Source organism: Tachypleus tridentatus, chromosome 4 (genome assembly GCF_004210375.1).
Source record: "Tachypleus tridentatus isolate NWPU-2018 chromosome 4, ASM421037v1, whole genome shotgun sequence".
Lineage (NCBI taxonomy): Eukaryota > Metazoa > Arthropoda > Merostomata > Xiphosura > Limulidae > Tachypleus > Tachypleus tridentatus.
Genome location: NC_134828.1, coordinates 74,739,291 through 74,758,885, shown reverse-complemented (window position 1 = coordinate 74,758,885; position 19,595 = coordinate 74,739,291). Strand labels below are relative to the sequence as shown.

Genomic DNA, 19,595 nt, shown 5'->3' with positions numbered 1-19,595 from the left:
TTGAATTTGCAAGGGAAAAAAAAACAGAATTTGGTAGTGGCGAAGTTCTTCAACCTTATTCAAAAGTAAGCAGATACAGAATTCTGTCCCAGGGAATTCTTAGAGCACAAACAAAGCAACAGGAAATGATGAGTATATCGAAGAAGAAGCAGAAGTCAACAACTTCACCACGCTCCATACTTTTCATGTAATATTTGTCACAAAAATATTTTTTTCTTTCCTTAAATTACTCCAACACAGTATGTCACACAAGCTGTCTGTGGAGGCAGAGGAGGATAATAATGGCTTACCTAAAAAATATACAAGATAATTTGATCAGCTCTTTGCATGATAGTGACCAAAAATCAGAAGACAGTACCTACTAGATAGCAGTAAAATTTCCAGTCTCAGCAGTTCTGTTGAAAAAGACAGAAGGTCACAAGTAGAGTCTGTTAATGGTGAGATATCAGCAGGGACAAGTAGTGACAGTATGAGTCAGGAAAATGTTCATGATGTTCAGGATCCAACTGTAGTAGACACCACCACCTCAGAGAATACCAGTTCTCTTTCAACAGTCAGTTGTGAACCTCTTGAAGTCAAGGCACAAAACAGTGGTGAAGGTAGGTTGAGGAGAATCTCACCAGGAAGACCACCAGGGTCCAAGAAGAATAAGGGAAAACTGTTGTTTGCAAGTACTAGTAAAAGAAAACCTCTCCTGTAAAGATGACAAACAAGAAGAAACTGCTAGTGTTCAGGAAAGTTCTTTAACAGGACCTTCATCTAAAAGACTAAGAAAATCAGCTAGGAATAAGTAGAGCTATACCTGGTGGCAGCTTCAGTTCCCCTACCTGGTATCACTTGGTTTCACATATAAAAATAAAAGACCCCACCAAAGGATGTTAGTAACTAGTCAGTTTCTGATGGCTTGTGTGTGTGTAGATTGCATTCAGAGGATAAATATGTGGTGATTTATAGATTTTTCTTCCAATTTATGTATATAATTATAAATAATATTAACCACTAAACTAGGCACATCCAAGACTAGTTTTAATAGGAAATTACATTATGTGCCTTATTAAAAACTTTTTCCAAGTCTTTACCTCAAGTGTTTTATGTCTGTGGAAGAGCAGTGAAATACAACCTGCTGCTAGTGTAATGAAACATATATATATAGCAGAGTGGTAGTTTCACATAATATTTTTTTGTCACTTATTAATTGATCTTCATAAATAAAATTCAATAAAATGGTGGGTATCATTTCCCTACTTCTAAGATAAGTACTAGAGTTTTGGAGCCACTGCTAAAATCCTAGTACTCTGGCATAATAAATTTGAAATGAAATTGTGGGCATTTCTTTGAAACTTTTTTTTAAAAAAGAAAACTTGATCTCATCTCAAAGTTCTAGTATTGTGTGTTTCAGTTTATATTGTGAAGTAAGTCACTTGTTAGTTAAATCAACATAGTGAGTCAAACTTAACATATTTAAGCCAAATCTTTAAAGTGTTGCAGAAAGAAAAGCTTAATGCATTGCATAGAAGTCAGTGTACACAGGAGTTAAGTTATTGTAAATTTTAGTTGTTTTTAAATCAAAATCAAGATATTCTGATTCAATGATATATAAGAAAACTAGGTTTATTAGACAGGAACATAATGTAACTTAACTGGATTAATAAATAGACAGAAACACCAAGACAAAGAAAACACAATGGCACTAAGTACTTCAGAGAATAGTAATTTCTCTAAATTGTTCAATACATATTAAGTGCCAGTAACTTGGATTTTAACTATGCCTTCAGGTTTATAGGGTATGTTTGTTTTCTTTACCATGAAATAATTGATAAATATATTAAAATTATGTTTATATTTTATTAAATAGAAAATCATGATATTTTAAGAAATAGTTACAAGGATGTATAATAGTCACAAGTGAATGATAAATTTAAAATCTTGCTATGGTTTTAAGAAGTTGGTCAATTTTAATTTTTTGGTAAGCTAATCCAAATATGAGAATCACTTTTTTTTTCATTCTAAAAGTCTCAAAGACTTTATTTATTATTGATTAGAAAGATTAGCTTCACATCTCTCTCTCTCTCTCTCTGATATTCAAGTTACTCAGAGTACTAAAGAACTTGTGCTTGGAAAGTTTGCTAGTGATTCTATATACATTCAAAAATATTAACACCTTTGCTTTTGGTGTATGTCATGTTTTATGCAGGCTTTTTTTTTAATATTCATGTTGATTATTGCATCATTTATGACCATGTATTTGCATATGGAATTGGTGGCTTGTGTAGGATTCATTAAGGTGGATGTAGGTGATAGTATGTCTTCTTCATGATAGACACTGTTAGGGCAGACTACCTAAGGTAGATAGTAAGGTAGACGTGGTTTATGTAGGTTTCATAATAGTGTATATATTTATTTGTTTATATTTAATTTAGTTTGAAATGTTACTTTGTGCATAATTTACTGAGTTTAAGGTGCTGCTTTTATACCCTGTTCTAAATATTTTTGTGATTAACAATTTTCAAATAATTGTTACCATTGTAATGTTGTAGAGATGCTGTGTTTATCTGTTTAAGTTAAGCACAAGATAGCACATACATGTAATAATACTTATTGTAAACAATTGTTTAAAATAATGCTCAAGAAACTAATCATCTTAATAAATAAATGTAAATATTAATAGATACGCTTGTTGATGAAATGAGAAGAAATTAATAGGAAAATGCTGTGATGAAGTGAAAGGTAAATGTAAGTATGACAAGTTACATAAGATGTCTGCTTTATGTGTCTTTTGCATAAGATGTCTGCTTTATATCTCTTACAAATGTATCCAACAAGCAATACCAAATTTCTTTTTTCTATTAGTGTTAAATTTTTTTTTACACAGATAGTGAAAGACAATCTGTGATTAAATAACATAAAAGGCTCTTAGTCCATGCCTATAGAACCTGAATTTTTGCTGATGTTAAGGAAAATTTTCTAAAGTTGTTTAAAATGATCTGTGTACATATTAAAAAAAAAAAGATTAGTGTTGGCAGTCCACAAATTAGGCTAACAAGTTGCTTTGGAAGCATTGAAAATGAATGTGGCAGACATTGCACAGTTTCATGTTTAAAAAAAGTTGCAAGTAATTTATTTCAAAACTCAACTGATACTGTTTTGGTATATAGCAAGTATAGAAAATATTATTGATACTATATTGATTTGAAACAGTATTTACAGGTATTGAAGGTCCAATAAGTTCTGTTATGAGAGTTGTAAACTGCACTTGTACTGATATATAACAGGAGTGTGAAAAGTGACAGTTGTACTAATGTAAAGCACAAGCTCCAGGTATTGGGAGATTAATAGGTGCTTTAATGTCTAACAAAATTAGTAACTGTTTATTTAGAGTTTGATTGTTACTGTAGTCTTTATCTAAAACTAATTAACCCATTGTCTTAACTTGTTATATTTTTTTGAAAAGCTATTCATAATCAATTTGAGTATTTATAAATCATTATATAAGCTTACTATCTTATAATGCAAAGATATTTTGTATTATTTACTGAGTTGCTTTCAAAAGTATATATGCAAGTTGAAATTTAAAGAAAACAATAGCAAGCAATGGGTGAGTTTGCTTATGAAAAAAGATGTTTTCACTAAACATCTGTACTGTTAGTTTATAGAATTCTGTTCATATTTTCTGAATGGACTCCAGTTTTATTGTGTGTGTTAAAAAATTTAAAATATTTAAAACAAATTGATATATGTAGAACATGTTAAGTGCATTATTCTGTACTTGTAACACTATACCATCAGAATTGGATTAGAGTGCTTAGGATTTGAAGTGCTGTTGAAATGGTTTATTTGAACATATATATATATGTTACTAGATTGTAGAAGTACATACACGGTAATAGTAATCTTTTATTTTACAAAGTATATTCTCAAAGTTAAACATTTGTGGTAAAGTTTTAAAATATTATTTGTTTTAATGTAACGAATTTGGGATTTTGGTATTGGTAATGTTGCTCTGTGAAGAAAGTGTGATTCAACAGTGCAGCTGTGTTAAAATTTGTACTTTTGTGAATGTGACAGGCAGCCAGTAAAATAAGGAAGAAAATTCTTGTTCCACAGAGAAGTAAATAATAAGACAAAAAAACATTCTCCATATGATAGCCTGTTTACATAAAATGACATTTCAACTTTACCATGTCAGAAAGTTGAAATTAGTACTTTTTCAGGATTTTGGTAGATGCTTTGTAATTGTGAGTTTTTTTTTATATATATATGGATATAAATTTTAAGTTATAAACAAATTATCACATAATTCCTTAAAAATGGTTCTTAGATTAGACATTTTTCACCAGGAAAACCTTAATGTGTGTGATATCCAGATGATTATGTATGTGGATTAAATGGTACTCATCTAATTTATATATGTATTACAAACATGAAAGTTAACTGCACAATATTTAAGTGTATTATGCATAAATTTGTCCACAGTAATTTTCTAGTTAAGAATGCATGAAATCAATACATTTCCAGACATTCTTTCCGTGAAAGCAATTGTATGTCATGTGCCAGATTTTCTGTTAACTTTGCAGAGTTTGTTAAATAATGTTCATAAGTGAAAAGCAATGAAAATAAGTTCATGTTCAAACTGAAAAAACAGTATTACACTACTTTTTAAAATAGGATAGCTCATGCTTTAACTCCAAAACAAAATTTATTCCTGTTTGTAGTACAAAGCAGTAAGACATACTCTCACTTCAGATCTGTAGTTAACAAATTGTGGTTTTTATTTCAAAGCAGTATGATAGATTTCTGTGTAACCTTCAATGATTTTAAAAGCAAATCACTTGGTAACAAGATAATGTTGTTTGTACTACATATAACATGCTACTTAAGCCTCTGACAATTAATTCATTAAGACATGTACTTACAGTTAGTGCCTAACACTTCTTAAATATTCTAAGCAATACAAGTTGACCCATATAGTAACTGCAGAAGAATATATATATTTTGCAAGTTTGGATTTATAATTCATGTAATTGTGTACAACAACATTGTATTATTCAGTGAATGCAAATGAGAAATGTTTTGTACATGATATGAAGATGAATGATTACATGAAGAGTACATTAAAGGTTTGAGTACCTGAGATAGTTTTTTTTTTACCTTTTAGTTAATTTGATGCTTAAAAATTAGACAGTAAACAAGTTGAAAGAAAGCATCCAGGTTTTAAATGTAACTCTTTTATTTTTTTTTAAATATCAACATGTGATTTTTATATTATTTTCTTAAACTTGATGTACTGTGTGTTAGCTTAACTTGCCTTTCTGGTTGTTGTTGTAGACCAGTTCCATTTATATCATTTTTGTGTGTGTGTGTGAGTGAGTGTGTGCATGTGCTAACTGTATGGTATAACAAGGAAATATTAAGGGACCTTTTTCTGTATAGTAATCTTGCTTCTATATCGAAGCATATTTTAGAATTCCAGTATTTACAGTAAAGTATGCACAGGTCTGTAAAATAAATAATAAAAAGATTAGGTTTGTTTAAATAAGAATTTGAGTGTTGTAGTTATCCATAAAGAATTGTTTTGAATGTTTTATATATGGAAAAGATGTCATAAATTGTGTGTAGAGTTCTATCTTTGATTCTTTGCCATTTTTGTAATACATGGCAGCAATAAATTGTTTTTTTATGAATTTTGAAGAAAGTTTTCATGTTGAGAGAGAAGTTGTTTTCTGCAACTGTAGTAGGTACAAGATTTCTTTATCCAGAAGTGTGAACAGAAAAGGCTGTAAACAACTTTTCTTCTTGCAATATTTTTTATACTAGATTTTAAGGAACAACTCAAGATCAGTGGTCTCAGTACCTGAAGACATCCGTTGATTAAACTTTAAGGTGTATTAGGAAATAAAATCTTTTAATAAATTAATCCGCAGTAATTTCCAGTGTACCAACCAAGCAAGTTATAATGGTAATCCTACTTGATAGTGTTTTTGTTTTATCTGTGTAAAATCATTTAAGTTAGATTTACAGTTATTATTTTAGCATCATAGTACAGTATAGTTATTTTTTACAGTGTTCAGTGTTTCTTGATTATGTTAATTAATAAATATGAACATAATCACAGATATTTATTTGACTAGTTGTTTAAACTGTAAAAAGCTAACTGAGACAGGCTTGCTACTTGAGTAAATTAAAGTAGGGTTTGGTTTCCGTGTGGAAATCTCCACTTGAACCTGACAAAAAAGTAGGTTATTGTGATTTTAAATATATATTTATATATTACATAATTATTAGTAGGTGCTAGCAGATCGATTGTTTAACTTAGTGATAGAATCTGGTGTACGAGAGGTCTGGGGTTCAATCCTTATAAAAAAAAATTTCCACAACAGTTATTTTACTCATGAATTAAAGCTTGAACACTTTGTTTTCAACTTTCTTACTAGGCTGATGCTCAGTGGTGGCTTTTATATGAGTGATTCCTTTTGGCACTCGACATGTAATCAGAGTGTTGCGGGTACAAATCCCTGTCACACCAAACATGCTCGACCGTTATAATGTGACGGTCAGCCCACTATTCGTTGGTAAAATAGTAGTTCAAGAGTTGCTGGTGGGTGGTGATAGCTATCCGCCTTCTCTTTAGTCTTATCCTGCAAAATTAGGGGCAGCTAGCGCAGATAGCCCGCGAGTAGTTTTGCGCGAAATTCAAAACAAACTAAACATTGTGGAAAGGTGGTGTTTTCCAGAGCCCACCTTCTCGGTCATTACAGTTATGACAACTCAGTCTATAGGTTTGTTAAACGTAATAGATAACTACGTAATTTTTCTACATGTAGTCGAATCTATGCTGAGTTTATAAAGGAATAAATATTGAAAACCTGATTCGTTACACTTGATATTTCAAAATATTCTATCCGTAGTAACGTTCAGTATACATTATTATATCTGCTTAGTGAATACACTTTAAACATAGGAGTGTCCGCGTAAATTAAAGAGTCTGACTGAAATAAATTATTTTTGGACTTATAATTTGCGTAACTTTTTTCATTATTATTCATAAATATATTCACACACAATAATACTTTGTTTTTCATTTAAGGAATAGACTTTTTAATATCTATTTTATTGTTATGTGTAGTACTCTAAGGTAGGCAAAAAATAATTTCTATATGTCTGTTATTTAATGCATGATTGTTAAAAATGTTAAAAATAAAACTATACAGATTTTTTGGTGATTAACAGTGATAGAATGGCTTGAATCTTGGGTATGATGATTTAAACTAACAAAGAGGGATATATTTTTAAGCAAAGTCAAACGCTCAAAGAAAAATGTAAAACTAGCAGGAAAGTACTCATAGCTGTTTCTTTCGCTTCTTGTTAATTTTATGTGTAATTATTTTATTACTTGGAAGAATTGCCTTAATACTTGCTTTAATTACGATGAAATCCACATACTATGTTAGTAAAATGTAACATTCCTCTGTAAAAAAAAAAAACAACAAAAAAAACGCAGTGAATACGACTCATTTAGGCTGAATTTGATATGTACAACAGCAATGGTGCACTTTAAGTACTGTAGTCTTATACTGTTTCGTATTATTGCACTTCTACTTGTTTGGTGCGACATTAGAAAGTCTTCCATTTTTACTTCATTCACTCTACAATTAATATACTTAACACCAGTCTATGTTTATCTGAGTGACTCAGCATAACGTTTTACTAGACTTGTGTGTCTATTTGACGTAAAGTACTGTTTCCCAGATGCTGTCGTTTTACTGATATGGTGACTAAAGTTGACATACAACATACGTATCACGGATCGAAACTCGTCGTCAAACATGATTGTCCTTTTAGTCGTGTGAACGTTATACTGTGACAGTTAACTTCAGTATTAGTTGATAGAAAGTTGGCGGTGGTATTGTGCTGATAGCCTTGGTCAGTGGCTCAATATTAAAGACTGCATCAAGTAACTTTGCCACAAACAAAATTTAAGTTAACTCAGTAGTGTTATTTTATTTGATTCGGGTTGAGGTTTCACACAACGTGATGGAAGATTCGTTAAATACGTTTAAGGAAAATGTACAACACAATTATAATTTTCATATAAAATGTATATCTTTTTAAAACATTCCTGTGACAGATTTCGATATGTAATGTATAAAATACCATATTGAATGGTGGTAATTATGTTAACCTTCTATACAGGTGATGTTACAAAGAGAAAAGGGATATGCTATTTTTTTGTGTTCTTTTTTAACGAAGTATCGTATTGTCAGAAATTAAAGAATGTTGTGACCGTTGAACTGAGTTAACTAAATCTTTAGCCTGAGGAGCCCTTAGTGACACAGCAAATAGTCTGCATCTTATTACTTTAGAAACCGGGTTTTTTTACCATTGTTAGCCCTATTAGTCATTGTTAGCACTGTTAGCCCGTTGTATAGCTTCAGGCAATTATCATATTTTTTTTCTTTCCAATGGAAATGACTACAAGAATTCAATCATGTAGATTGGTTAGTTCTTATGAGTCACTACAAATGGTTGGGTCTGAGTTTTAAATGTATATGTATTTAAAGGTGAATTTTCAACAAATTTAATAATTGCCTTAGAAACTGTACTTTAGTTAGGTATAATTCCTGTGTGGTTGCCATATTTTTAAACACTTTAGTTTTTGAGTAAAAAATAACAATATGCGGGTCCTGGAACTCAGGTTCCTCTCGGTCTTTCGGGTGTTTCCGTTACGTTTTACAACTATGACGTAATTGTTGCCAAACACGCTTCGTTGCGCGCCGACCATTTTGTTCCTTTCAGTGCTGGTGTTTTATGTAAATCTATCGGTGCTTTTTTCGGATTACATACTTTGTGAGACTATTTTTTATCTTGATATTGCTACTTTATGTTTGTTTTATGATAACGTGGTTTACTGTGTTGCTTGCTGTTGTAAAAACGGTTCAGCATCAGGCAAAAGCTTCTTTTCGTTTCCGTGCAAGGAGAAGGAACCGGCAAGGTGGCGACAGTGGATGCCGATGTTCAATAGGAAGAACTGGACTCCTTCACACCATGCAAAGCTTTGTCAAGATCACTTTGAACGCTCATGTTTTGTGTCGGATCCCACTGTTTTGGATTTCGTGGGTTTAAGCCAGGCAGGTTGAGACTGAAAAAACCATGAGCAGTAGACAGGATCGTTCCCACCATCTTTCCTCATGTAGAGCTGAGAACTGATCTCAGCCTGCAGCGTACAGGTTCCACCCCTCTGAAGCTATCCATTGCCATCACGAAAAGAACAACCTTAAAGGTATGTGTGCAGTATAAAGTGATAAACAATAACTAGTATAATATAATAATTTAAAAAGTACAAGTTTTTGAAGAATGTAACTAGACATACACATTTCACATTCATGAGAGTGTTTTGCATTTGTGGCACCTGAAAGTCAGTGAAACCTTGATTTCCTAGTCTAGACAGTGGACAAATCTATCCCAAATAGAGTATATTTCAAGTTTAAAAGCTGGTAGATCATTCTGTTGATGTTTTTGTATCATTTTTAAATATGGAAAAGTTTGAAGAATTTCATTTTTGAAATTTAACATTTCAAGATAAATTGAAATAAGACTATGTCTTGAACATGTCGAAGTAATCAAGTACATGGTATGGATTTTAAAAAATTGTAGACTTGTAAAAAAATCAAATTAAACTCCATAACATATTTCCATAACTCATCATAATAAAATTAATCTTAACACAGTACTTTGACATTGTCATATTAAATGTAAATCTCATAAACCTCATAAAGCATGCTGTTTTAATATATAATCTTATATCTTCAGCTTTTACAGGAAGGTGCTGCTGATGACACAGTGCCTACTTCTGTAGAGGAAGTTGTGATTCAGCCCACCCCACTGCCAAGTCTCTAGAGCTAACTCATTTGAGAGTGTCTGTTCAGACTCTTGTAAGTAGATCATGATTGTTAGATTAAACATTCATAAGTTGCAATAATTGCTGTATAATTTTATTTATATTAATTTGAAAGAATGTTATTATTTCAGTACCCAAATAAAAACCTATTTTTTTAGCCTATCCCAAGTATTCCAAAAGGGACACAGACTGGATGGTATTCTGTTTCCAGAGGTGTACAGGTATTCCCATCTGGCTTGAAGACTGTAGCTACCCAGACAGAAAATCTTTCAACAATAGATTTTGCTTGTGGTACTGGTAAGTTAGTTTGAATATGACATTTTCATTCATGATTTATCAATATTCAATAGTCAGATTAGTCTTGTTAATATTATTTTGATTATTTATTATAAACTATTGCTGGTAAACAGTACATTGTTCATATACATGTAATTCTTTCACTGATTTTTGCAGAATCATTACCTGCTGTTAAGAAGTCCTCTGTATCACAAGTGACAGATGCTGATGGTACTGATGATGTTCATATGAGTGATGATGAAGGTGCTGATCCTGACTAGAACTTGTCAGATCTATGTCAAAAGTAATTGTTCTAGGTTCGTTCAGAGTAGGTTCGAATTGATATGGCGCTACTCGACACTGTTCGGAACACAAAGTCAAAACAGACTCCGCCTCTGTTTCTCCGTTTGCACTGGCCATGTTTATTTACATTCAACGCGCTTGCGTTGGCAGTTTGTTTGGCAACTATTATGTCACAGTCACTTTCCTAGCGGCAAACGGAAAAACTAAAACGTTCGGATTGCCGCTCGGAAAGGGCTCTTTCTGCACCAAGTTTTGTTTCTTGTATTAGCACATATTTCTTATATAAAAAAAAAAAAAATGTGAACCTGCAAAATTAATCAGTATGAGTAGTTCTTTTGACTGCAAAGTTTTCTTTTTTTTGTAAAATTCATCTATAATTTAAAATACTTCACTTTGTTTTTGTTTTCATACCAAAGAGGTTATTGTTGATTTTGACAACAGTTTATGCAGGATGGACATTCTTGCTTGCTTAATATACGTTTGTTTGCCTAGAATTTCGCGCAAAGCTACACAAGGGCTACCTGTACTAGCCGTACCTTATTTAACAGTGAAAGATTAGAGAGAAGACAGCTAGTCATCATCACCTACGGTCAACGGTTGGGCTACTGTTTTATCAACGAATAGTGGGATCGGTCATAAAATTATAACGCCGCCACGTCTGAAAGGGCAAACACATTTGTTGTGACGGTGATTAGAACCCGCAACCCTCAGATTATGAGAAAAACCTAACAGCACAACTAATTTATTCTCTTTATTTCAAGCAACTCCTTAAGGGAGGGTGTTGTGAACAGAAATTTTCAAACTAATATTAATAAGAAATCTATATGTTCTTAGTAAATATACATAAAAATAAACCATTAAGTGTGTGAAACGTACTAACAAAAGAAAGTAGACATCGTTAAACAAAATTACCATTTGAATTGGCTATTTATGGTCAATAAATACTTTTCGAAGTTAGACTAACGGAATTAATAACATATCGATTTTTAAATCGGAAGTTTACGTACGCACATTTCATTGATAACCTATTCTGCGTTCTGACTCGATGGTAAAGCGGAATTGACAAACATACGTTTCTCGTGCAGATTTCGGTAACTTAATTAGCAGTTTCCTCTGCCTGTATGACAACGTTTTATAACCATATATCCATGGGCGTCCGCAATGGGGCATTTACTCCCCTGGATAATTAATTTTTTTGCGTTTCCCTAGTTATAGATTTGATATTATTTTGCTCCCTCTTTAATATATCCTGTGGATGCACATGCGTACATCTTTATTTTAATATATAAATCAAAAATATGAAAATAACATTTATTAAAGTTAATTAGTCTTGCACCTTTTTATACTTAAATAGTTAATGAATAGAATTTTAATGATTAGAGTTTCAAGCATAGTGTATATCATCTCATTACTAAAGCTTCTGCTGAAATTTTTATGTAATGTTATACTTGTTTTATGTTCTTTCTTAATAGCTTTAGTTTTTATACTTAATATTTTTCTAAAGCTTGCGTACATAACATGTATTTTCTGCAAATAAAAGGAGGATAGTTGGAAGTTATAATATTTTATTGTAACAAGGGATAACGACTGTCATGAAGAAAGGTCAATCGCCTTTATCAATCACATTTTAGTATCTGGTGTGTAATCTGAAAAGCAATTAATTTATGAATCAGAACGTTTGATAGAAGTGGTTCTCCAAAGTATTGGAAGATTATTATTTTTTAATTGATAGTGAATGCGCAACGTTTCGTGCACGTATGATTCAGTTTTCTTTATCCTACATTAACATTGCGAGTGAAATGCGCACATGTAAAAACACATACATATATTAAGTTAATAAATAATATTACAATGTTTCGTGAGTGTATTTAGAAAATGTACAAATGTTTCATACACATTTCTGAGTAAGTATTACCACTACAGAATTCCTCTAAAGATGGTCATTAAATACTGTTACTTCTCTTATGGTGATATCCTGAACTGTTGTTGCAGTAACTCTACGAATACATTCATCGAATCGAAAGCGAGTGAAATGTTTGTTGCAGTTTTAACTTATCGGAATAAGATTTCTTTTTCTTTTAAAAAAATGAAGGTCGTCAGATGTCGTTACTATTTCTTTTGTGTAACTTTTCGACATGGAGCACGAAGAGGAAATGACGTCATTGTTCTACTCGCACCAAATCTGACGTTTCACTTGACAGAATGGTAGAACATACTTCTTAAAGGTTTGAAAATCTAAATGGACTGCAACTGCATGTTGATTTATTAAAACGACAATGTTTCGACTTTTATGCAGAGGCTTCTGTATAGAAAAAGAAACGTCAGTCCTTTTAACAGGTAGCTGCAGCCCATTCAAGTTCTGAAGACTATCGCGTCTACTTTGCCCAAGTTCCGCATTAAAAAAAATATAAAAAAAATAAATAAACCTCTTGAATCCAGAACACATTTAAGTTAGTACGTGGTCTCAAACTCCTTTAATTTTGTAGTTGAGGCCATTATATCGGAAATAGGGCATGTCTGGATTATTCATTTGACTTATAGTTCCATGTGGTAATAGTCCAAATTAAAACAACTTTGTTCTTTGTTCATATGCTTGCAAGTGTCTTAACGTTATGGCTTCGCTACAAAATGTGTTTAATCGCATTGTATATATAAACTGAATTTGGCAGAATCAATCTGCAGGCGTTAAAAATTATTTACAGTTTTCAAATTATTTTTATAATTAATTATTTGATTAAATTTAATATTTTTTCATTTTCTAAATGCTTTTCTTCATTCTTTTTAGCTTAAAAAATTTATTTAAGTCTCCTATTCGATCCTCTGGTGTGATAATGGTAATTTACCAACTTACAACTGTGTCCCCCAGTGGACACAGAAGATAGCCCATAATATGGGTTTGCTCATGAAAGAGGGAAAAGCATACTTTTCATGCTTTTAGTGAGACTTACCACCTGAATATGCAGGAGTTTGATACTATCAAAAGCTCATATCTTAAGACCTCTTTAATATTGGTGTTCTGAACTTTGCATAGATAAGAAGATGGTCAAATAAATCATGGTCAGCATAATAGCATTAAACTTCTTAACTCTTTTTTTTCTTTTTGCCAGTGTGCCAAATGTCTTGATTTTGAGGTTTGGTATAGCATTTAAAAAGTTACCCCCAGATGTCTTCACCTGTGCTATGTGTAAGTTATATGACTGGAATAGGCATTTCACAACATCTGGTGGTATTACTGCTCCAGTGCTCAATGTTTCTAAATAAAACTAATGATATTGCATTTGATCAGGGTTTATAAGTTGTTCAAAGGTTATGCCAGTTCATACCTGACTGCATGATTTACATTCTTGCAGTCATGATAAAATACAGGATATGTCTTAACTAACTCGTTCATGTGCTTTATGTGCACTAAGCTCGCATGGCCTGGCAACTTCCTTTAGATTTGATAGCTAATTTTCTCTTGGAGTTTCTGCATAGTATGTGGAGTTGCTGGATCAGATTTATCTCTTTGATAGAGGGCCAATGTAATGGCAGAAGCCATGCTCTTACAATCTAGGGTCTCTTCATTTATGTCCTTGTTGACCCCAGCAACCAAAACAGACATTGGGTAAGATCTATGATAGCACAATTTTGCCACACAGTTCTCAAATATCTTTTGGAAGGTTTGTGTCAATAGCTCCACTTCCTTCACAAGGAGCACAATAGTCTATTTTCCTCAATATAGTGATGAGTTATTTCAGCCAGTGAAATAGTGGACTGAAATTGTTAGGTTCACATGCCTAGGCATCTTTCTATGTGAATGAGATGTGCAATGTACAACACCTGCTTCCAACATCAAACCTAAGCTTTAACTTGTCATATTTCTGCATTCTGGATGAGTTCATCATAACCTTACTTCTCAATGTTTGCAGTGATCAGCATAAGAGCCAATACAGAATTTTTGGTATGATGGACTTTGATTATGCCAGAGTGAGATCATTGGCATTGGTGTGCCAGAAAGATATGCATTGGCATTCATTGATATTTGCTTTTATCAGTTTTGTATGGTACAATAATCCACCTTGATTAGCAGTAAATGTTAGTTTCATTTTGGGCCAAATTTTTTACAGTAGGTGTCTGTGACTTGTTGGTAATACATTTCAACAACATTGAAGCCATATAATGGACAGCACACAAACCAGTTGTTTTAAAATAATACATTCAAAAGGGCAAATGTATATACAAAGATTATTTACACTGTTGGTTATCACAGTTGTATCCAGAGCTTTAATTAATTGTCTCCTTTCCATCAAAGTCCACACAGGCATTTTTTACTTTAGAAATGCTTTGACAAGATGAATTATCATTCTTCATCTCTGTTGTTACAATATAATTGAGATATTCACTTTGGAAACCAGTCACGAAGGCTTAACCCACATGCAGTCTAAAATCATCTACTCGGTTATCTATATATGGATATATATATGGCACAGCTAAATTGCAGAACTTTCTGTGAAATATGAGACTTTATGATGTAACAATGCTATTTTATTTAATACTGTCAATTACTGTGCACTACTAATTAACAGCCCTATAAGTAGTATTGTTGGTTTTTAATGAAATCATTCTTGGGAAACATGTGTTTGTGCCAACTCCATCCTTCTTATCAGCAGAATTTGACAGTGACCCTTAAAGTCTGTCATCTTTTGTGAACAAACGAGAAAACCTCTCTCAACCTGCATTCCTGTGTGGTATTACAAGGACAGACTTCATTACAACCTCCATTCCTGTGTGTTGTTACAAGGACAGACTTCATTACAACCTCCATTCCTGTGTGTTGTTACAAGGACAGACTTCATTACAACCTCCATTCCTGTGTGTTGTTACAAGGTACAGACTTCATTACAACCTCCATTGCTGTGTGTTGTTACAAGGACAGACTTCATTACAACCTCCATTCCTGTGTGGTATTACAAGGACAGACTTCATTACAACCTCCATTCCTGTGTGTTGTTACAAGGACAGACTTCATTACAACCTCCATTCCTGTGTGTTGTTACAAGGACAGACTTCATTACAACCTCCATTTGTGTGGTTTACAAGGACAGACTTCATTACAACCTGCATTCCTGTGTGTTATTACAAGGACAGACTTCATTACAACCTCCATTACCTGTGTGTTGTTACAAGGACAGACTTCATTACAACCTCCATTCCTGTGTGGTATTACAAGGACAGACTTCATTACAACCTCCATTCTGTGTTTATTACAAGGACAGACTTCATTACAACCTGCATTGCTGTGTGGTATTACAAGGACAGACTTCATTACAACCTCCATTCCTGTGTGTTGTTACAAGGACAGACTTCATTACAACCTCCATTCCTGTGTGTTGTTACAAGGACAGACTTCATTACAACCTCCATTCCTGTGTGTTGTTACAAGGCAGACTTCATTACAACCTCCATTCCTGTGTGTTGTTACAAGGACAGACTTCATTACAGACCTCCATTCCTGTGTGTTGTTACAAGGACAGACTTCATTACAACCTCCATTCCTGTGTGTTGTTACAAGGACAGACTTCATTACAACCTCCATTCCTGTGTGTTGTTACAAGGACAGACTTCATTACAAATCCATTCCTGTGTGTTGTTACAAGGACAGACTTCATTACAACCTCCATTCCTGTGTGTTGTTACAAGGACAGACTTCATTACAACCTCCATTCCTGTGTGTTGTTACAAGGACAGACTTCATTACAACCTCCATTCCTGTGTGTTGTTAAAGGACAGATTCATTACAACCTCCATTCCTGTGTGTTGTTACAAGGACAGACTTCATTACAACCTCCATTCCTGTGTGTTGTTACAAGGACAGACTTCATTACAACCTCCATTCCTGTGTGTTGTTACAAGGACAAACTTCATTACAACCTCCATTCCTGTTTGTCTGTTACAAGGACAGACTTCATTACAACCTCCATTCCTGTGTGTTGTTACAAGGACAGACTTCATTACAACCTCCATTCCTGTGTGTTGTTACAAGGACAGACTTCATTACAACCTCCATTCCTGTGTGTTGTTACAAGGACAGACTTCATTACAACCTCCATTCCTGTGTGTTGTTACATAGGACAGACATTACAACCTCCATTCCTGTGTGTTGTTACAAGGACAGACTTCATTACAACCTCCATTCCTGTGTGTGTGTTACAAGGACAGACTTCATTACAACCTCCATTCCTGTGTTGTTTTACAAGGACAGACTTCATTACAACCTCCATTCCTGTGTTTGTTACAAGGACAGACTCTCATTACAACCTCCATTCCGTGTGTTGTTACAGGACAGACTTCATTACAACCTCCATTCCTGTGTGTTTTACAAGGACAGACTTCATTACAACCTCCATTCCTGTGTGTTGTTACAAGGACAGACTTCATTACAACCTCCATTCCTGTGTGTTGTTACAAGGACAGACTTCATTACAACCTCCATTCCTGTGTGTTGTTACAAGGACAGACTTCATTACAACCTCCATTCCTGTGTTCTCTGATGGTCAGGAGGTAACTGATGTTCGGAACATCGATAACACTCTAAGTGAAAGCTTTTGCCGGGTATCTAGCACTTCTGCTTCTTCCTCCACCTTCCTGGCCATCAAGACTCGAGCAGAGCGATCACCTCTTTCCTTTCGAACTGACTGTTTCTTTGATTATAATTGTCCCTTTACCCTGGTGGAACTAAAAATGACCCTTCATCGGTCTGCCAGTACGTCTGTTGTACCTGATGATATTCATTATGACATGCTGCACCATCTATCTCCCGCTTCTCTTGATGTCCTTCTGATTGTTTTCAACCGGATCTGGCAGGAGAATGTTTTTCTTGATGCCTGGCGCCAGGCTATTATTTTATCTTTCTCTAAGCCAGGGAAAGATCCTAAGATTCCTTCAAACTACCGTCCAATTGCATTGACGAGCTGTCTCTGTAAGACATTAGAAAGGATGGTTAATGCTCGTCTTGTTTGGTTCCTCGAATCAAACAACCTCCTCTCGCCCACCCAGTGTGGGTTCCGTCGACAGCACTCCACCACAGACCACCTAATTCGTCTTGAAACATCTATCAGAGAAGCATTTCTCAACCGCCAACATCTTGTATCAATATTCTTTGACAAAGAGAAGGCTTACGACACAACATGGAGGTATGGCGTTTTGCGAGACCTCCATACATATGGGTAACGTGGCCATCTACCCATGTTTATTAAAAAAAATTTTAATGGACAGGAGATTCCAAGTTCGTGTGGGTTCGACACTTTCCCGTTCTTTTGTACAGGAACTTGGAGTCCCTCAAGGCTGTGTATTGAGTGTTACACTCTTCAGTATAAAGATATATGCCATCACTGAACAACTCCCTCTCACTGTTGCGAATGGGCTGTATGTCGACGACTTTCACATCTCATGTCAGTCGTCAAACATGAGATATATTGAGCGACAACTACAAACCGCCCTCAATTGTGTACGGAAGTGGACTCTGGCGAACGGCTTTAATTTCTCTCTCTCCAAAATTGTATGCATGCACTTTTGCTGTCGACGGGGTATTCACCCTGATCCTGAACTTCATATCGGTGAAGTTTTGCTGCCAGTGGTCCCGGAGACCAAGTTCTTGTGGCTTATCTTTGATTGTAAACTGACCTTTATACCACACTTAAAGCAGCTTCAGGTCAAATGCACAAGAGCACTGAACATCCTCCGTGTTCTCTTCTACCAGTTGGGGGGGGCAGATCGCTGTTCAATGTTAAAGGTATATCGTGCTCTTATTAGATCGAAACTCGATTATGGATCAATGGTCTATGGCTCTGCCAGACCCTTGGCCTTAAAGATGCTGGACCCCATTCATCACCAAGGACTTCGACTCTGCACTGGGGCTTTCCGTACCTCTCCAGTTCAAAGTATATACATTGAATCTCATGAACCTTCTCTACACCTTCGCCGTTTGCAACTATCTTTACAATATACTTCGAAACTTCATTCCTTACCAAAGCATCCCACCTGGAAATGTGTTTTCCTTCCTCGGTGGGCAGTACTTTTTCAGAACAGACGATCTGTCATTGCTCCGTTTGGCCTTCGCATCCGGGCGCAATTGGATGAATTGGGTCTGTCCTTGGATAACATTGCAGATTCCACAGGTCGGCCCATCCCACCATAGCTTATTACAGCCCCCAAATGTGACCTTTCTTTCAGTCACCTAAAAAAGGCGGACTTGCACGCTAAAATCCGGGTTTCGATACCCGTGGTGGGCAGAGCACAGATAGCCCATTGTGTAGCTTTGTGCTTAATTCAAAACAACAACAACCTAAAAAAGGCAGATACTCCAGATTGGAAGTACCGTCCTTTATTCAATGAATATCTTTCAAACAATCATTCAGTTCCCATTTATACAGATGGTTTCAAATCAGGTAATTCAAAGGGCTCTGCTATGGTTTGCTATGGGTCAGTAGTTGCGCGCAGAATCCCTTCTACAGCTTCTGTGTTCACTGCTGAACTGTATGCCATATCTCTTGCCCTGGATCATATTGTAGCTGAGCAGTACTCCAACTGCACTATTTATATTGATTCGCTTAGTTCTATACTTGCCTTGGAATCGCTACACGTTAGCTCGCATCCTATTCTCGCTGATATTCGAAACCGACTGGCCCATTTCTCATTAGCAGCTACTTCAATCCAGTTTTTCTGGATATCAGGCCATGTTGGTATTCGCGGGAACGAGCTTGCAGACATGGCAGCTAAATATGTCTGCTTCAGCACCATCACTCCTATGCTTATTCCGTACATGGACTATGGTGTTGTCTTCAAGGCTCGGCTCCGTGCCAGCTGGCAGTCCTCTTAGAGTGAGCAACGCGACAACAAACTTATTCAAATCAAACCCAAAATTGGACTTTGGCCATCTAGCTTCCGTAAAGTTCGGAAGAAGGAAGTTGTTCTCACTAGGCTATGCATTGGTCACAGTTTTTTAACTCATCATTTCCTTTTATCTGGAACTGATGCACCAATGTGTAGTTTGTGTAACACTCAAATCACTATCAGCCACGTTTTACTTTCTTGCCATCGTTACAATTCTCAACGACGGCAATATTTTAAACATATTTTTTCC

The 19,595-nt window shown here is 34.7% G+C and overlaps 1 protein-coding gene across 4 annotated transcripts in view; it reads left to right on the top strand.

The window, feature by feature from the left end:
- Window positions 1-19,595, top strand: part of LOC143249453 (uncharacterized) — a 224,768-nt gene that overhangs the window by 76,257 nt on the left and 128,916 nt on the right. The window lies entirely within an intron of this gene.